Source organism: Bison bison, unplaced genomic scaffold (genome assembly GCF_000754665.1).
Source record: "Bison bison bison isolate TAMUID 2011002044 unplaced genomic scaffold, Bison_UMD1.0 scf7180017864284, whole genome shotgun sequence".
NCBI lineage: Eukaryota > Metazoa > Chordata > Mammalia > Artiodactyla > Bovidae > Bison > Bison bison.
The window spans coordinates 1,671,677-1,684,553 of NW_011494856.1; the positions used below are offsets into that span (position 1 = coordinate 1,671,677).

General features: G+C 39.3%; 1 protein-coding gene across 1 annotated transcript in view; it reads right to left on the reverse strand.

Annotated features, from left to right (window-relative positions):
* FCHSD2 (FCH and double SH3 domains 2) overlaps nucleotides 1–12,877 on the reverse strand; it is a 246,750-nt gene that overhangs the window by 189,372 nt on the left and 44,501 nt on the right. The gene's annotated exons all lie outside the window — the stretch shown is intronic.

Consider the following 12,877-nt stretch of genomic DNA (forward strand, 5'->3'; position numbering starts at 1 on the left):
TTATCCCAGGGTATGGTTTTTCCTGTGGTCATGTATGGATGTGAGAGTTGGACTGTGAAGGAGGCTGAGCGCCGAAGAGTTGATGCTTTCGAACTGTGGTGTTGGAGAAGACTCTTGAGAGTCCCTTGGACTGCAAGGAGATCCAACCAGTCCATTCTGAAGGAGATCAGCCCTGGGATTTCTTTGGAAGGAATGATGTTAAAGCTGAAACTCCAGTACTTTGGCCACCTCATGCGAAGAGTTGACTCATTGGAAAAGACTCTGATGCTGGGAGGGATTGGGGTCAGGAGGAGAAGGGGACGACAGAGGTTGAGATGGCTGGATGGCATCATTGACTCTATGGACGTGAGTCTCAGTGAACTCTGGGAGTTGGTGATGGACAGGGAGGCCTGGCATGCTGCGATTCATGGGGTCGCAAAGAGTCGGACACAACTGAGTGACTGATCTGATCTGATGCAAGGTTGATTCAACATTTGAGAATCAATTAATGTAATCTATCACATCAACAGGCCAAAAATAAGAAAGTCACATTATCATATTAACAGATGCAGAAAAGCATCTGACAAAACCTAACACCCACTTAGGATAAAACTCTCAGTAAACTAGGAATCAGGCTTCCCAGGTGGCTCAGTGGGTAAAGAATCCACCTGCAGTGCAGGAGATACAGGAGACATGGGTTTGATCCCTGGGTCAAGAAGATCCCCTGGAGGAGGGCAAGGCAACCCTCTCCAGTATTCTTGTCTGGAGAATCCCATTGACAGAGGAGCCTGGCAGACTACAGTTCATAGGGTTTAAGAGTTAGACACAACTAAAGTGACTGAGCATACATGCATGCAAACCAGGAATAAAGAGGAACTCTCTCAACTTGATAAATACTAGTATTATACTTAGTGGTGGGTGATTTGAGGCTTTCCTGATAAGATAACAAGGCAAGGGTGTCCCTTCTCACTACTCCTTTTTGACATCATACTGGAAATACTAGCTAATGTAATAAGACAAGGAGAAGAAATAAAAGATATACAGATTGGAAAGGAAGAAATAAAATTGCCTTTTGTTTGCAGATGACATGATCATCTATGCAGAAAATCCTGAAGTATCAACAACAAAAAAACCCTCCAGAACTAATGACATAATTGCAGTAAGGTTGCAGGATACAAAGTTAATACACAAGAGTCACTTACTTTCTTACAAACGAGCAATGAAAAGTGGAACTTAAAATCATAATACCATTTACATAATCATTTAAAAAATGAAATACTCAGTTATATATGTAATGAAATATACACAAGATTTCTATTAGGTATAGGACAAAACTCTTTGCATCATAGATTAAATCATTAAAAGCCTCTATTAAGTAGTGAATGCAAATATTATTAGCTTTCATAGACAAATATTTATCACTCTCCACCTACTTTTCTGGGCAACCTGCCAAGAATTTAAAATATATCACTTAAAATTTCTATTTCTTTAATTGTTCCTTCCTATTTGGGTTACCAGACCCATTGACCATTTGTGTAACTAAAGGAATTAATCAATTAAATTACATACAATTATTATTGTTCTCTTAAAACACTGACTCAGCAGTATACAGTATAGATAAAATAGTATTTTCAGAATAAAAAAATATTTCTGAATTTTAAAATCAAACATATAGCAGAGACTGCTAGCTTTACTGGTATCCATGTTTTCCCCTCCTTCAAGGCATACACACAGATGAGATTTTTCCAGCCTCCTCTTAAATTAGATTTGACCGTGTGACTAAGTTTCAGCAAATGGAAAGTGGGAAGAAATAATGCAAGCCACATTCAGGTCTGGCCTATCAATACTTCCCCTGTGCAAGGAAAAGACTCACGCCAAACAAAAGGAGGTGAATTTGAAAAGAAACTAAAGAAGACAATTGATTTTAGTGTATGTACCTCTGTAATGTGTGAATTCTTGAAATTACAACTAATTTTTAAATTAAAACAAAAGGATTCCTATGAACTAGTCAAAATGTCTGATACATGCCCAAATAATAGGAGAGAAAAGTTGTTAGCCTCATTGTTTTCACTGTATCTTATCCAAGGTTATATGAAAAGAATATGATCATTCATAATATTCAGTGGCATGATATATACTTGAATTTATATTCTGAATAAATGTAAACTAGAAGAGGGAACAGAGCATAAACAATCTTATTATATTCTGTCTTGGATTCATATAGATAGAACTATATGAATAAAAAGTAACTATATGAATAAAGATAGAACTATATGAATAAAGGCAGTTTTATTTCTTAATATCTGTTCTTCAGATAGAACAAAAAATACCACCTATTGGTATAGTGGATAAGAATCTGCCTGACAACACAGGGAACGTGGGCTCGATCCCTGGTCGGGAAGATTCCACATGCTGCGGAGCATGCACCACAACCACTAAAACCTGTGCCTAGAGCCTCTGTCAGAGAAGGCAACGGCACCCCAGTCCAGTACTCTCGCCTGGAAAATCCCATGGACGGAGGAGCCTGGTAGGCTGCAGTCCATGGGGTCGCACAGAGTCGGACACGACTGAAGCAACTTAGCAGCAGCAGCAGAGCCTCTGGACTACAACAAGAGAAGCCACTACAATGAGAAGCCTGAGCATAGCAATGAAGAGTAGCCCCCGCTCGCCACAACTAGAGAAAGCCTGCACACAGCAATGAAGACACAGCACAGCCAAAATTTAAAAAAAAAATAATAAAACAAAAACAAGACAACAGCTATTGACAATACCTATTCACTTTCAAGGATACTGTAAAAAGTCCTGAAATAAAGTATTAAGCTATGATGTAACACAAAACACATCTATAAAACTGTTCCATGATTTCCAGCAGCAAATATTTATCTTCTTTATTCCACAGATAGAAGTCGAATTCTTTTTTCTTTTCATTTGGCATCAATATGATACCAACAAGTACTTTCCAGGACTGTGATTATCAAAATGCCATAAAATGCATTGATTTTTTTATAATGTGCAAAGCACTGTATTCCTCAGAGTTCACTCAATAAGTATTTCCTAAACGACTATATACAAATGATGCTGAGCCAATGACTCTGTCATTTCATTTCAGCTTAGCAGCAACTGTGAGTTATTTATTAACCCCACTATGAAAAGGAGGAAATGGTGTAAGTAACTTATTTGGAGTGGTTGTGTTAACAAATGATAGAGCCAGAACTAGAACTCCAGTGGTCTTATTCTGTTATTTCTTTACATACTACTTATAGTCTGTGAAAACATATACTATTTCCAAAAGTGATAAAACGTCACAGAACATGAGGAGGAATAGAAAACAGAACAGATAAAAGTAGAAAAAACGAACAATGGTAGTAAATCAAACTGCAAAGAAGTAAGGAAATGACCCAAAGCATTTGAGGCACAAGCCAGAGCAGTAGCATATATCTGTGTATCCTGTATAATTTAGTAATTATAGTTCCTTTCCTCAGAGGATCTCTTATCTTCTGCCATGGACATGCATCTTAGCACAAAATTTACCTCTGATCTCCTTTCACCCAGGGTTCAAGATGGTCTAGTATCACTTTGCTATTTACAAGTAATAGGCATTTCAGAGACGATTCCCTACAAACAGAATGGCTTGCTTAACCGTATAAGGATCAGCTATTGGTGAACTAATGCTGCATAACAAACAACTCCAAAAGTGCCAATGGCTTAGAGTATTAAATACAAATTCGTTATGAACTCAGATTTGGCTGGAGTATCTCTTCTTTAGGTTTGTGAATCAAGTTCAGTGCTCCTTCACTTATCTTTTATTTTGGAACCCAATCCAAAGGGGCAGTAATTAACTGAGGCAATCTTTTTTTTCTTGTAGGAAATGGGTGAAGTACAAGAGAGCTAAAAGAAACTTTGCAGGGCTCTTAAAGCCTCATCTTAGAAACTGCCTGCTGCCACTTCCATCTCCATTCTATTGGCTCAGGGAAGCCATATGATCAAGTCCAAAGTCAGTGAGTCAGAGATGAGTATACCAGCCCAAGGAAAAGGATGGGAGAGGATTATTTGCTGAGAAATTATTCACTTTACCACAAGTTCTAAGAGAAACTCCCACAAAAATTTCACTTGTGTTCAATGATTGTGCACATGTAGCAAGGTGATGATGAAGTAACTACTATTAAATTCTCACAGGACAACTAAGAAAAATAGAAAACATAAGAATGACAGACTCAAGATGCAAAAACTTCTCAATAAAACTGGCAAAGTCAGCTATGTCGATACAGTGGACTCTCACAAAGGTAAAAGTTCTGCTGCGGGTTCAGAAAAGAATGGAGAAGATCTGCTATAACAGTAAGATACATAAAAGACTTAGTGGTTCTGAATTTAAGTTCAATAAAAGCCACTAATATAATATAGCTACCTGTAAGGATAATGCATCTTAGTCCATATTAACAGTAATAACATCACTGGGTGAACAGTACATAAGAAATGCATAGTAAAACTTAATAAAAATTAAAATATAGAAGAAACAGACTGCTCTGAGCCATAGGATTAACAAACTGGATTTTGATCTGAGTATCAATGTCTGAGGAATAATGATAGGAAACAAGATAGGTGAAAGGTTTAAAATTGAGTTACATAGGTCATTCAAGTGTGAACTGAATAAACCACACAATTTTACGACTGGGAAGACTAGGAGTGGTGCACAGACTTGCAGAAAGAGATGAGAGCAAGCATATAAGTAGTCTTCAAATTCCCAAAAGACTGTCATGCATCCAAGAAGATTAACTGGAAAAGAAGATTTTTGCTCAACATAAATAGGATAGAAGATAAATGCCTTGATTGACAAAATCACTATCAGTGAATCAGAAAGAAGTTCCATGGCCTCTGTATGAGTGGCTGCAGGTTTTTTCTGTAAAGGGAGGAGAGTAAACACTCTCGGCTTTGCAGGCCATATGATCCCTGTGTCACCTCTGCCAGTGCACCAAGAAAGCAGCCAGAGATAACGCTAACAAATGAGCACTGACTATGGTCCAATAAAACTTTACTTACAAAAGCAGGTGTCAAGCCAGATGGCTGTAGCTTGCCAACCTGTCTTTTATATTAAAAAGGGAGAATGGGACTTCTTCCTTGGTGTATAGTGGATAAGAATTGCCTGCCAATGTAGGGGACATGGATTCCATCCCTGGTCTGGGAAGATCCCACATTCTGTAGACCAACTAAGTCCATGCGCCACAACTACTGAGCCCACATGCTGAAACTACTGAGCCTGAGTGACGCAACTGCTGAAACCCACACACACCTAGATCTGTGCTCCGCAGAAGAGAAGCCACTGCAATGCGACACCCATGCACCCCACAAAGAGTAGCCCCTGCCGGCGGCACCTAGAGAAAGACCACGCAGAGCAATGAAGATCCAGTGCAGTCATAACAAAAATAATACAAATAAAATAAAGCAAATAAATAGAAAATAAAAAGTTTTAAAACATCAGTGCGCACTGAAATAAAAAAGGGGAAAAATAGATCTTTCAAAAACAAAGCTTAGTTGAGGAATTTAGAGGAAAGAGTCCTGATGTCTGCATTTACTTTGAAACACATCAAAAATAAAATGGAATATTAAATGAAAGAAAGACCAATATATGGATAGATACGTGATAAAGCAAGTATACTAAATGGTAGGTGGGTATATGGGTGTTAACTGTTATATTCTTCAACTTTGCTGCATGTTTAGATGTATTAATAATAAAAGGGAATAAAATTAAGCATATTACCATTTTAACATCCTTTCAATATGACAATAGTTGAAAAATTTAGTTACTACAATATACTTGGCTGCAAAGAAAGAATTTGGAAGGAAGCACAAGTACAAATTAAATTTGTACTTGCTTCACAAGTACAAATTAAATTATTTGAATTAAAAACAGAAATAGAGAACTAGTTAACAGCACACAATGGAAAATTAAATAGAAGAAAAGGGGGGGTCTCATTCAGTTTGTACTGATCATTTTTAAGGAGTCAGAGAAAATATTTTAAAAATCAGAGAAGGTACTTAGGTAACTACCATCCAGGCTTTAGATCGCTCAGAATTCTAGCACTGTTTCTGACCTAAACATCAATGTTCTCTACAAAAAAGCAAAAAGCAGTTGCTCTCTTCCTGAAACTTGGGATATATTAAAAATCCTAGATTGCTCTAAAATGCTCATCAAAGCTATGGTTTTTCCAATAGTCATGTACAAATGTGAGAGCTAGACCATAAAGAAGGCTGAGTGCCAAAGAATTGATGCTTTCAAATTGTGGTGCTAGAGAAGACTCCTAAGAGTTTCATGGACAGCAAGGAGATCAAATCAGTCAATCATAAAGGAAACCAACCATGAATATTCATTGGAAGGACTGAAAAGCTGAAGCTCCAATATTTTGGCCATCTGATGTGAAGAACTGACTCATTGGAGAAGACCCTAATATTGGGAAAGATTGAGGGCAAGAGAAGGGGACGACAGAGGACGAGATGATTGGATGGCATCACCGACTCAATGGATGTGAGTTTGAACAAACTCTGGGAGATAGTGAAGGACAGTGAAGCCTGGTGCACTGCAGTCCATGGGATCGCAAAGAGCCGGACATGACCAAGCAACTGAACAACAACAGTAACAAAAATGCTCAGTTTCCCTGCCCTTATTTTAAGTATAGTTATAATCTCACTTCACTACAATTGGATTCTTAATCTATGTGAGTGTGTGCATGCACACACATAGATTCACATGCGTTGTTACCTTGTTTATCTTAGACTCTCCAGTCATTTATTCTGCTATGAAGTGTCTATCCATGAGAATGCATATTCTATTAAGAAATAAAGACAAATGACTACTCTATTCTATTCTACTCTATATGGCACCCCACTCCAGTACTCTTGCCTGGAAAATCCCATGGACGGAGGAGCCTGGTAGGCTGCAGTCCATGGGGTCGCTAGAGTCGGACACGACTGAGCGACTTCACTTTCACTTTTCACTTTCATGCATTGGAGAAGGAAATGGCAACCCACTCCAGTGTTCTTGCCTGGAGAATCCCAGGGACGGGGGAGCCTGGTGGGCTGCTGTCTATGGGGTCGCACAGAGTCGGATACGACTGAAGCAAGTTAGCAGCAGCACTCTGTATGGTATTATTATTATCATCATCATACTATTTTTATAGATTGGTTATCTGAAGCACAGAGTGATTAAGTAAACCACCCAATGTTATACAGCTAGTAAATGACAGACTTAGGATTCACACCATATTCTTAACCATCACGTTATATTCTTCATTTAGAAAATTCTTATTCTCTAGAGAACCATATTTAGCAAATAGTCAAGATGCCTAATTCCCCAAATCTAAAAGCATTGAAAATGGGCCCCAGTGTTTAAGAACTGAGCCAAACTGGACAAAGAGAGCCTCAGTTTAAGAACTGGCATATCTTATTCCAAACGTAATTGATAGTCAATGCCTTATCCACAGTCTTCTCTTATCATTCACTATTATATGTATTGTTTCTGTTTATAATCTTGCTAAATACAAGATTTTAGAATCTACTAAATCACTACTAAGTAGTGGTTTAGAAACTACTAAATTAGTACTTTTTACTTAGTAGTGATTTAGAAACTACTTGATTTTGCCTTCTACTATTTATTCTTTATGCCTTATACTATATATTCATTCTCATATCTGCTTTATCCTACATGACTAAATCCTCTGAGGATAAAGAATCAAGTTTTATTTATCTTTGTAGAGACCCTGAAAAAAATGATTTAAGAAACCACTTGCTTATATTTCCTAACTCATCGAGTTCTAATGTTTAAGTCACTAAAAAATATTTGGAGACTTCCCTGGTGGTCCAGAGGTTAAGAATATGCCGTCCAATGCAGGGAACACAGGTTCAATCCCTGGTCAGGGAACTAAGATCCCACACGCTGCAGGGCAACTGAGCCTGTGCACCGCAACTACTATACACCTCAATTACTAAGTCCACACACTCTGGAGTTCAAGCACCACAACAAAAAGCCCACACCACAGTGAAAGACCCCACATGCTGAAACTAAGACCCATTGCAGTTATAAATAAATAAATAAAATTATTTTAATATATGTTCATTAAAATTAGTTAACAACATTAATAGCAGTTCAATACAAATGAATAATCCTTGAATCAATGTTTAGTTTACATTTATTAGTTTGTGAAGACTAAGAGTATAATTCTGCTAAATTATATACATATAATATTTTAAAAACTGAATGCAAATGTCATTAAGTGGATGTAAGAGTTTAATCCTACTATGAGTGTTGAGGGCCAGAGTGAGGCACTCGGCCCATGGCAAAGGTCATGAGGAAGGAGGCCTGACATACGCAAAGGCGGGATAAGCCTCAGGAGTCCCTCTGGAAATCCTCGAGCATCTACCCCCATAACCAGAGCCTGCCTACTTTACTATTTTGTGCTTTCACCTACACCTCTGACTTTACGGGGGGCCGTCCCCCACCACCTCTTTTGGAGAAGGAGTTAACTTAGAGCTCCAGTTAATAAAAACTCCTGGGCATGACAAGAGTGTTTTAACCTACAAACTCCTCTGAAGGTTTTCTGGCCTGCCTGACAGGCTTGTCTGGCCACATGTGATTGCTCACAGCCTCCCAACCATGAGAGGCATGAGACGCTTTAAACCTTCTAAAAACAGGTTCCTTAGAAAAGTTAGAAAACCATTAGTATAAGTATAGTGGGCTGACTAGAAATTGTATTGGTGAAGGGTTTTCATTTGTTGAGCCAATGTTTGTTGCTAAGTCTCCACATCCCCTGCCCTTACACACATTAATGAATATATAGAAGAAATAAGTATTAACCTTTGATATTAATCACGTTAGACCTTAGGCTAAGTAAATTCTTTACTTAACTAAAACCCACTACACCCTCACCCTATAGGAATGTAACTTTATTTGGGTGGTGTCTGTTTCAAGAATAATCACCCCTGGAGAAATAAGTGTCCTGGTTGACTGACTGCTGTCACAAGGAGAGGGTCATAAATTGTCAGCAGGCCCCCTGGCCAGAAGATGATGTAACACCCCTAAGACCTCTGTATACATTTGTATGAAGCACCTGACTTTGATAAAAGTCAGGACTGCTGAGCCCTGCATGACTTTTGCATAACATCTCAGTGTATAAACGTAGACCACGGAAAATAAAGAATTGGGATCAGTTCCTCGAAAGACTGGTCTCCCCATGTCTCTCTCTCTCTCAAATTCTGGCTGAGTCTCCATCTGGAGCACAGAACCCGCCATGCTTACTAATTATGCCTGGGCTTCTAAGATCCGACCGGGGAGGCCTCAGTGTCTCCTCTCCTTCGGGAGAATGGAAGGATGCCTGCGGCCTACGTAAGTGGTGCAAGCTTCTTGTCTTGAAGTTTTATCGGTCTCCCGCATAAACCAAGCTACTCAGCCTCTTTTCTCCACTGATTTTTCCTACTGAGCTATCCTCATTCTATTATTCTTTATATCTCTAATTAATACCTAATTGAAGCTATTGTATCCTGATCCTCGCCGACGCCGTCCCCGCTTCGAACTCCCTGGATCAGCCGGGGCCGGACCCCAGCATATGAGAAATAAAGTTTCTGCAAACTATTTAAATATAAACTTCATTAAATGATTGATTTCTGAGAATATAAAGGATAAATTTACATTACACAAGCCACCTGTGGCTATCAATTAATGGTCAAAAGATATGCTTTTCTTTCTTTCTAGCAATATCACCTTTTTGGCTTAAGAATAACATTTTATTGATTCCTATTCTGAGTTGGAATTTTCATAGCAGACATGAAAAAAGCATTCTTCATTTCACCCACCAAATGTTATTTAAGCATTTATGGTGTGCCAGATATTGTACTAAGTACTAGACATAAATCACGAGGGAAATATAATCCTGTATTAAAGGACTCTCTAGGTGGGGAAGTGAGGGGTGAGTATTTCCTGGGCAGTGTTATGGTTTCTTCTTTTAAAGCAAAAGCATTAGGTCATTTCCTGCTTTCTCAGAAAATCCATAAAGCAAACCAACTTAGAGAATTAGAGCAACAATTTATGTTAGAGTGCTGCTGCTGCTGCTAAGTCGCTTCAGTCATGTCCAACTCTGTGCGACCCCAGAGACGGCAGCCCACCCTTCCCGGGGGTTCTAGAGGCAAGAACACTGGAGTGGGTTGCCATTTCCTTCTCCAATGCATGAAAGTGAAAAGTGAAAGTGAAGTTGCTCAGTCATGTCCGACTCTTAGCGACCCCATGGACTGCAGCCTACCAGGCTCCTCCATCCATGTGATTTTCCAGGCAGGAGTACTGGAGTGGGGTGCCATTGCCTTCTCCGTATGTTAGAGTAACAGCAGTTTAAACTAAATTTAAACTTAAAATAAAATCAAATTTCTGCTCATTATTTTTACTCATACATTATATTAAAAGGCTGGATGGAGTTTCACCCATTTTTACATTCTTTGAGACCAGCTGATTTAAAATAAGGCTATGCTGCTTACCCAGAAGTCACTCTGCAGGTTATGTAAAGAATTCATCAAAGAGACAGACAGTTCCACTTACCACAGAACAACTAATGTTCAGATACAAAAAACAAGAGACCTATGTGACTGCTGATCATAAAAGACATAACATGTACATTAAGAGAAAAGATAAAAACTGATTTCAGATATGAATTTCAAATTCAAACTCAACTGAACTGGTGATTTAAAGTGCAAAATCTTTCTCTCACGTGGGCAATACTTTGAAGCAGTGCTCTACTGAAGAGCACTCAATTCACTTCAGTCGCTCAGTCACGTCCAACTCTACAACCCCATGAACCGCAGCACTCCAGGCCTCCCTGTCCATCACCAACTCCCGGAGTCCACCAAAACCCATGTCCATTGAGTCAGTGATGCTAGCCAACCAATTTATCCTCTGTCGTCCCCTTCTCCTCCAGCCCTCAATCTTTCCCAGCATCAGGGTTTTTTCATGAGTTGGCTCTTTGCATCAGGTGCCCAAAGTACTGGAGTTTCAGCTTCAACATCAGTCCTTCCAATGAACATCCAGGACTGATCTCCTTTAGGATAGATTGGTTGGATCTCCTTGCAGTCCAAGGGACTCTCAAGAGTCTTCTCCAACACCACAGTTCAAAAGCATCAATTTCTTCGGCGCTCAGCTTTCTTTATAGTCTAACTCTCACATCCATACATGACTACTGGAAAAACCATAGCCTTGACTATTTGGACCTTTGTTGACAAAGTAATATCTCTGCTTTTTAGTACGCTGTCTAGGTTGGTCATAACTTTCCTTCCAAGGGATAAGCATCTTTTCTTCTCATGGCTACAGTCACAATCTGCATGATTTTCAGAGCCCAGAAAAATAAAGTCAGCCACCATTTCCACTGTTTCCCCATCTATTTGCCATGAAGTGATGGGACCAGATGCCATGATCTTAGTTTTCTGAATGTTGAGCTTTAAGCCAACTTTTTCACTCTCTTCTTTCACTTTCATCAAGAGGCTGTTTAGTTCTTCTTCACTTTCTGCCATAAGGGTGGTGTCATCTGCATATCTGAGGTTATTGATATTTCTCCCAGCAATCTTGATTCCAGCTTGTGCTTCTTCCAGCCCAGCACTTCTCATGATGTACTCTGCATATAAGTTAAATAAGCAGGGTGACAATACACAGCCTTGACGTACTCCTTTTCCTATTTGGAACCAGCCTGTTTTTCCATGTCTGGTTCTAACCGTTGCTTCCTGACCTGCAATACAGGTTTCTCAGGAGGCAGGTCAGGTGGTCTGATAGTCACATCTCTTTCAGAATTTTCCACAGTTTATTGTGATCCACACAGTCAAAGGCTTTCGCATAGTCAATAAAGCAGAAACAGATATTTTTCTGGAACTCTCTTGCTTTTTCCATGATCCAGCGGATGTTGGCAATTTGATCTCTGGTTCCTCTGCCTTTTCTAAATCCAGCTTGAAGATCTGGAAGTTCATGGTTCACATATTGCTGAAGCCTGGCTTGGAGAATTTTGAGCATTACTTTACTAGCATGTGAGATGAGTGCAATTCTGCGGTAGTTTGAGCATTCTTTGGCATTGCCTTTCTTTGGGAGTGGAATGAAAACTGACCTTTTCCAGTCCTGTAGCCACTTCCAAATTTGCTGGCATATTGAGCGCAGCACTTTCACAGCATCATCGTTCAGGATTTGAAATAGCTCAACGGGAATTCCATCACCTCCACTAGGTTTGTTCATCGTGATGCTTCCTAGACATGCATTTATTTAACAATGGATAATGATTCTCTTACACAAAATTAGATGAGCTAGTTTCGTTTGTTTATGGATCTATTTCTCCATTAGATTAAGATTTAACTCAAAGACAGTAAGCACGTCCTTTTTACTCTTATGAAGAATGTAACAATTCAATTCCATCACAAAGAAACAGTGCTATATGATTCCTGCTAATAACTACAAATTAATAAAAATATTTTATTTTACAGAGACTGCTTCTCTTCTTTCAGATTTTTAATATCCTAGAATGCATGCTCCTCCTTTATTACTAAAGCTTAAACTATATATAATATCAAATTCAGTTCAGTTCAGTTGCTCAGTCATATTCGACTCTTTGCGACCCCATGAATTGCAGCACACCAGGCCTCCCTGTCCATCACCAACTCCCGGAGTTCACTCAAACTCACGTCCATCGAGTCAGCGATGCTATCCAGCCATCTCATCCTCTGTCATCCCCTTCTCCTCCTGCCCCCAATCCCACCCAGCATCAGGGTCTTTTCCAATGAGTCAACTCTTCGCATGAGGTGGTCAAAGTATTGGAGTTTCAGCTTCAGCATCAGTCCTTCCAATGAACACCCAGGACTGATCTCCTTTAGGATGGACTGGTTGGATCTCCTT